The 7,276-nt window shown below is 40.9% G+C and overlaps 1 long non-coding RNA gene across 1 annotated transcript in view; it reads left to right on the forward strand.

Annotated features, from left to right (window-relative positions):
* Positions 1-7,044, forward strand: part of LOC138164677 (uncharacterized) — a 27,428-nt gene extending 20,384 nt beyond the window's left edge. Inside the window, exon 2 of the long non-coding RNA XR_011169150.1 lies at positions 2,580-7,044. This is a non-coding gene — a long non-coding RNA (uncharacterized lncRNA). The remainder of the gene's footprint in view (positions 1-2,579) is intronic.
* The last annotated feature ends 232 nt before the right edge of the window (positions 7,045-7,276 follow it).

Raw genomic sequence — 7,276 nt, forward strand, 5'->3', positions numbered from 1 at the left:
CCTTCCTTCCTTCCTTCCTTCCTTCCTTCCTTCCTTCCTTCCTTCCTTCCTTCCTTCCTTCCTTCCTTCCTTCCTTCCTTCCTCCCTTCCTTCCTTCCTTCCTGCCTCCTCTCCTCCTCTTCTCTCTCTGACCACATAGGGAATCATACTCTTACCTGGGCCTACTCTGCCCAAAGGAATATAAATTTTGATTGCTGAAACTTTGCAAAATATCTTGGGATTCACACACTGTATTTCTTTCTTAAGGCCCATGTCTTGAACCCAAATCATTCTGGTTTTCATTGATTAGCCCAGCTCAAGCTTCACTTGGTCATTGTTCAGGACTTTTGGGCACCGAGTGAGAGTAAATAGTGATTGTTTCTGTTTTGGCCAGAAACCCTGAGGGTCTTCCCCTCCCAGATTCTTTTTTTGTTTTCTTTTTTTGACTAGGAAAAAGAGGCAGTTTCTTACCTAGCCTTAATCATTTAATGGGCGTTACCTCAGTCAAACTGAGACTTGGGAATGACCTTGGCTTACAGAGGCCAGGGTTTCCCATTGCATCCGAGTCCATCTCCAATCATCTTGATCTATATCTTGCCACTGGACCCAGAGGGCTTGGGAGGAGAGAGTGAGGCTGGTGAATGCACCGTCCTCCCTCATTTGCAAGTCTTGGCATCACCTCCCTGCTGTCATGGTCTTCTTCAAGAAGATGGACAAACAACAACCTCTGTGAATAGAAATAGGAGCTGGCCCACTGGGGACCCAACTAGAACTGCCCATTTCTCAGTCTATCTCTCTCTCTCTCTCTCTCTCTCTCTCTCTGTCTCTCTCTTTCTTTCTTGGTCCTCTTTCAGGAATGAAGGACAAATAGCAACAACGATCTCACCACAGGGCCCAGATGGCTCTGGAGGAGAGAATAAGGCTGGTGGCTGTTCACAGCCCTCCTTCACTTAAATCCAATTCACTTCTAAGTCATGGCATCACCTTCCTGATGTCATAGTCCTTTTTGAGAACTAAGGACAAACAACACAGATGAGGAAACAGACAAAGGTTAAGTGGCGTGCCCAGTCTCGTAGTTATTAAGTGTCTGAGGCCAGATTTGAGCTCTAGAAGATGAGTCTTTCTGATTTCAGTCCTGGCACTCCATCAACTTGGTCACTTAGCTATTCCCATTTTCTGAACACGGTGACTCTTGTCCCACCTCCTCATTGAAATGTCTACCAATCAGGATTGTCTCACTTTTGCCACTGGAGGTTCAAATGATGTAATGTCAGGCCAATCAGAAGGAAACACAGATTTTGTCAGCCCTCACTCAAGGCCTTTGGTCATGGAAAGAGGCCATTGATCCAATTTGTTGGTTACTGCTAGATGAACTAATAATTGATCATGCTTGGAAGCTTGTCTTCTCAACTTACCTTAATTCTCAAATGTAACAGTGCCAATATTAATTGACTGCATCCTTTGTAATCTTTGACAATTTGCTTGGAGCAAGGTAAAAACTCAGAGTTATTTTGATTTATATTTCTCTTATTAGTAGTAATCTGGGATATTCCTTACTTAATATGGTTAATAGTTTTCAATTCTTCTTTTGAGAATTATTTGTTCCTTTCCTTTGATATCCAATTGTTATTTAAGACCAGTCTTGACTAACCTGGCCTACTAGGATTTGGAATCCCTAATGAAGCCCCCAAGCTACCAGTCTTTACTATTAGTGGGGGTTAATCAGGGGAGCCCCTAAATCATTTGGTGAGTTCCCCCAATCAATGTGGTAAGATGACAGAGCATGGATCTTTGTTTGAAGGCATCTCCAATGGAAGGTGAACATGTGGTCCTAGCCTCTTGTTGATGGGACACAGGGACACTCTGATTGGTCCCCAGAGAATGAAGCTGATGATTGGTGACAGAATTAAGAAGGGACAGATTCTCTGGGCAGTTAGGTGATGCAGTGGATGAGCACTTGGCTGGGAATCAGGAAGATTCATCTTCCTAACTCAACACTGACCTTAGACACTTACTAGCTGTATGACTCTGGACAAGTCACTTAGCCCTGTTTACCTCAGTTCCTCATCTGCAAAATGAGCTAAAGAATGAAATGGCAAACTACTCCAGTTTCTTTGCTAAGAAAACTCCATGGGCGGCTAGGTGGCACAGTGAATAGAACACCAGCCCTGGAATCAGGAGGACCTGAGTTAAAATCTGTCTTCAGACACTTAACACTAGCTGTGTGATCTTGGGCAAGTCACTTAACCCCAATTTCCTTGCCTTCTGCCCTCCAAAAAAAAAAAGAAAACTCCAAATAGGGTCACGAAGAGTTGGACACGCTGAACAGAAATGACTCTTACCTTTTCCCTATAGTCATTTTTATAAAGCAAATTGTGAAATGTCTCTGCCACTTTGTTTTGCTGAGTTTTATTTTCCTTGGACTTCCATACTTGAATGAGTCAGAAAAGGAAGAGGTGAAGATTTCTCCATTCCCACACTACCTTCAGGAGCAGAAAATGGTGACTTGCAAGAGGGTGAAAGCAGGGTGTATTTCCAAATGGCCTCAGGTTCTTGGACCTCTGAAACCTGACCATGCCTGCCTTTGTTTGTTTTTCTAGGCAGAGGTCAGAGAATTGAACCAAAAGTCCCAAGAATGGACTTTTCGTAACCAAGATACAGTAGTAACCAGAGCACTGATGGAGGTCCTGAGTGCCAGCATTTGGACACCAGTCCTGGATGAGAAGATATCCTCAGCTTCCTTCTTCTTAAAGAAGAAAGAGGATCCTCAACAAAGAATCACCCTACTGCTGAAGGACTAAAGATATGCCATGGAAGGGCAAGTGATCTCAACCTTGGCAACCCTGCAATTGCCATGAGTTGTTCAGAGGGTATAGGTCTGTTGAACAGTCCTCCATGGTCTCTTTATGTTTTGGGTGGAGTCTAATGGATTATTTGAATGCTTTATATTTCTCTCTTTGTTCATGGGATCCTACGTACGAAGTCTTACCTCATGCCCTTCTTTATGCTAGGTAATAAAAAAGGCTGTCTTATACTCAATGCCACTATTTTCCATGAAGTAATTTGTACAATCCCTAGCACTAAACACTCTGTTCTACATTTGCTGCTCTGCCTGGTTTTAGCTCCATAGAATAAGACACCCCTGTGTCAGGTACCAGTTTTCCCACCTCCTGCTTTCCTGCCTCCTTTTGTGTGATGTCTTCCCCCATTAGACTGTAAGCTCCTTGAGGGCAGGGACCATCTTTCTTTTTATTAATTGTATTCCCAGTTCTTAGCAGGCACTTTATAAATGTTCATCGGATCAGAATGTAGGAATGACACACCCTGTAACACATTTTTTTTGGATAAACTTGGACACCAACAATACCTAATCCTTATTTTAGGAATTTTCCTAGAGAATTTCAGAGAAGGGTCAAAGCAAGAAACTGATTCTTCTGGGTCAATACCAGGGTCAAACCTAGTCTATGTGAGCCTGGGGTTGGAGAGGGGGGTGGCAGGTTGTCATGGGCCATGGGTGACATCATTATCAGGTCAATCCCTCATTTGGGACTTTTGTGCTTTCCCACAAAAGACTCTTCTGAACCTAGGCAAGTCTTAGGAGCAAGGGAAGTTGGGGAAGGCTTCAGAGGTGACTCAGAATTTCTAAGACCACAGTATTCATAGGGCTTGGGCAGGAGAGAAAAGAGTGGTATTTTGCTGCCACCCACTGTAAAGGTGTGAGAATAACATGTTACTGTTTTAAGGAGACATTTAAAACCAGGCTTAGTTTGAAAAAGACTTTGAAAATCTCAAAATTCAAATGAACACACTTATGATACATTTACCAAGTTAAAATGGCTCTGTGCTTACTTGAATCATATAATTTTAGATGGAATCTTGAAGATGAACTACTGAAATTTTCCCTGTTCCTTTTTTTTGGATTGCAGAAACTGAGATTACACAGCAAATTATTGGTATAGCCAGGATAGAATATAGGTGTCTTGATTATTGATTCAGGTTTTTTTTTCTTCTACCCATGTTTTATCTTTCTTCTTCTTGTTGTTGAGTTGTGTCTGGCTCTTTGTGACCCTGTGGATCATGGCATGCCAGACCCTTCTGTTCTCCACTATCTCTTGAAGTCTGTTCAAGTTCATGTTCATTGTTTCCATGACACCATCTATCTATGTCATTATTTTTTCCTTTTACCTTCGGTCTTTCCTAATATTAGGTTCTTTTCCAATGAGTCCCATATTCTCATTATGTGATCCGATTATTTAATCTTCAGCTTTAACATTTGACCTTCCAGTGAGTAGCCTGAATTAATAATTCCTTTAAACCCTTGCTGTCCAAGGGACTCTTAAAAGTCTTCCCCAGAACCACAATTCAGAAGCACTCAGCTTTCCTTATAGTCTGACTCTCTCAGCCATATATCGCTACTGGAGAACCCATAGCATTGATTATGAAACCTTTGTTGGCAAGGTGGTGTCTCTGCTTTTTAGTATGCTGTCCAGATTTGCTTTTCTTCTGAGAAGCAAATGTCTTTTAATTTCATGGCTGCAGTCTCTGTCTTCAGTGATATTTGAGCCCAAGAATGTAAAATTTGACACTGCTTCCATTTCTTCTCCCTCTATATGCCAGGAAGAGATGAGACTAGTAGCCAAGAGCTTAGTTGTTTCTTTTTTTGCTTCAAGCCAGCTTTTGCACTTTTGTCTTTCACCCTCATCAGGAAGCTTCTTAATTCTTCACTGAGGCAAAGCAAGCAGTGTGAACTGTTTTCTCTGCTCAGACCTTTGTCCTGAATTCCTAGCCCACATTTCTTTTTTTTTTTTTAAGCAATCAGGGTTAAGTAACTTACTCAAGGTTACACAGTGAGTTATTTCTGGGTGTGGTGCTAAGTATCTGAGCCCAGATTTCATCCCCAGGTCATCCCGACACTGGAGCCGGTGCTCTTACTCGCTGACCCACCTGGCCGCCCCAACTAGCCCACATTTCTAAACACTTATTGGACAGGACATTTTAGGACTCCTAGATTTACTCTGGGCTTCTCAAAATCTCGTATTGGATCTGTTAACACCCCTTCTCACCAACAAAATAGAACAAAGCAACCAGAACCACCACTTGAGTCTCTTCTCCTGTTTACAGGGGAACACCATAGAACCACTGAATGACAGAATGTTAGAACTAGAGAGATCACTCAGTATGACAATCTCATTTTACAGATAAATCATCTTTGAGTGGCCTCTTCAGTTTCCACATCCAATCACAGCTTGTGTGATACAGTGGATAAAGTCGGGAAGATTTGGATTTGATTCCTCTCCCTGCTACTTACTAATTATGTGATAATGGGTAAATTGGTTAACCTCTCTAAAACCTTATATGGAAAATGGATATACTTTTTTTTTCCTTTCAAAACGATCTCATTGATTATCATGTTGCAGTAGAAAGAACCCTAGCTCTGGAGTTAGAGTAGATTCAAAATCCCATTTCTGTTGCTTATTAGCTGTGTGAACTTGGGCAAGTCACAACCTTCCCAGACTTCAGTGTCCCTCTCTGTGTAGGAGGAGTTTGGACTGGATGGCCTGTAAGGTCCCTTCAAGATCTACAAACCTATGAGATGGTAGTTGTAGTAACTATAGGACAAGGATTTTCCAGAGATCAATGGAGATAATGTATGTAAAGCATTTTATACGATTTAAAGGATTCCATAAGTGCCAGTTATTAAGTCACATCTACTCTTCCTCTGTAGTTGAATCTGTCCCTTTCTTTTCATTTCCCCACTGCTACAGTTCATGTCCTCATGACATTTTGCCTCGATTATTGCAGTAGCTTCCAAACTAGTTCATTGCTTCTAGGCTTTCTTTCCTCCGATTCATTCTACGTGGAACCAGCTTCATCTTCCTAGAAGCACTATACTTGGATCATAGAATCAGTATTCTTGAGTTAGTGGCCAGCTAGCCTAACTCATACCTGAAAAATAATCCCCACTTATGGGGCATGGTGCTTTTTTTGTTAGCCACTGGCTTTTGTGACCTACCTCATGGTTGGAAGTGCTACTGATGTGTGAATTTTCTACCTGTAATGAATTAAGTCATTATTGTTATGATTATTAATCATAATTCTCATCTTTGAAGGATTTCAGATAGAAGCCGTCCCAGAATAAGTCACTATCCTGCTATTATTCTCTTATATTTAATGTTGAATGGACTATGCACCAGTGGATAACGTAATTCCATTTTGTAGTTGATGTAAGCTCATCTTTTGTGGGCTCACTTTTGGGGTGGCTAGGTGGCACAGTGAATAGAGAACCAGCCCTGGAGTCAGGAGGACCTGAGTTCAAATCTGGCCTCAGACACTTAACACTTACTAGTCGTGTGACCTTGGACAAGTCACTTAACCCCAAATGCACTGCCTTTCCCCCCTCCAAAAAAGCAAAAAACAAACCAAAAAAAAAAGGTTTTTTTAATTAAAATATCTTTCAGACAAGTCCAGTAGCAGACAGGACAGTAGGGATTTTGGGTGCTTCAACCTAATCAATTCCACATGAGTTTTAATTCTGTTACCCATCTCACTTTTCAGCTCCCTTTTAGGTATTTTCTTCCCCTATTAGCATATGAGCTCCCCAAGGGCACAAACCATCTTGCTTTTCCTAGTTTTTGTATCCCCAGTGCTGCTTAAAATGTCCTCTTTCTATGGAGACATAGAGGCAGCTAGGTGATACATTGGGAAGGACTGATCTCAAATCGGGTGTAAACCAGGGCAAATTATTTACTTTCTGTCTGCTTAGATTTTTCTTATCTGTAAAATAGTAAAAATAATAGCACCTCCCAGACTTGTTGTGAAGATAAAAATGAATGAATATTTGTAAAATACTCTGTAAACCTTAAAGCACTATATAAATGCTAGCTCTTATGTTGTATTTTAAAAACATTTCATTCCACCTAACTTGGAGGTTATAAGAATATGATATAACAATCTTTTAAAATGTCCTTAAGTTTTTATGGACTAATATTATATTTAGGTGATTGTAGGCAAAAGATTGTTCTGGGTAGTTACCTGGTTCCAGTAGTATTCATTTGAGTTCTCAAAGATATTTTGAAGTTTGTATTTGTACTATTGGGATTTGTCACCTGTCAGTCCTTGAAAGATAGAAAATTTCTGATGTATCATTTTAGTCAACAGATTAGGTCTTTTTTGTTTTTCCTTTTACCAGGTTGTCTTGCTATGTATTTGATAAATGCCACATTTTTTACAGCCTTCAGTAAAGGTGCAGTTATTATGACTTCCTTGGACAATCCATGTTGATCTCTAAATCCAAGCT

Source organism: Petaurus breviceps, unplaced genomic scaffold, assembly GCF_028583685.1.
Source record: "Petaurus breviceps papuanus isolate PSGF00001 unplaced genomic scaffold, PetGlider_PUasm1.0 191, whole genome shotgun sequence".
NCBI classification, from domain to species: domain Eukaryota; kingdom Metazoa; phylum Chordata; class Mammalia; order Diprotodontia; family Petauridae; genus Petaurus; species Petaurus breviceps.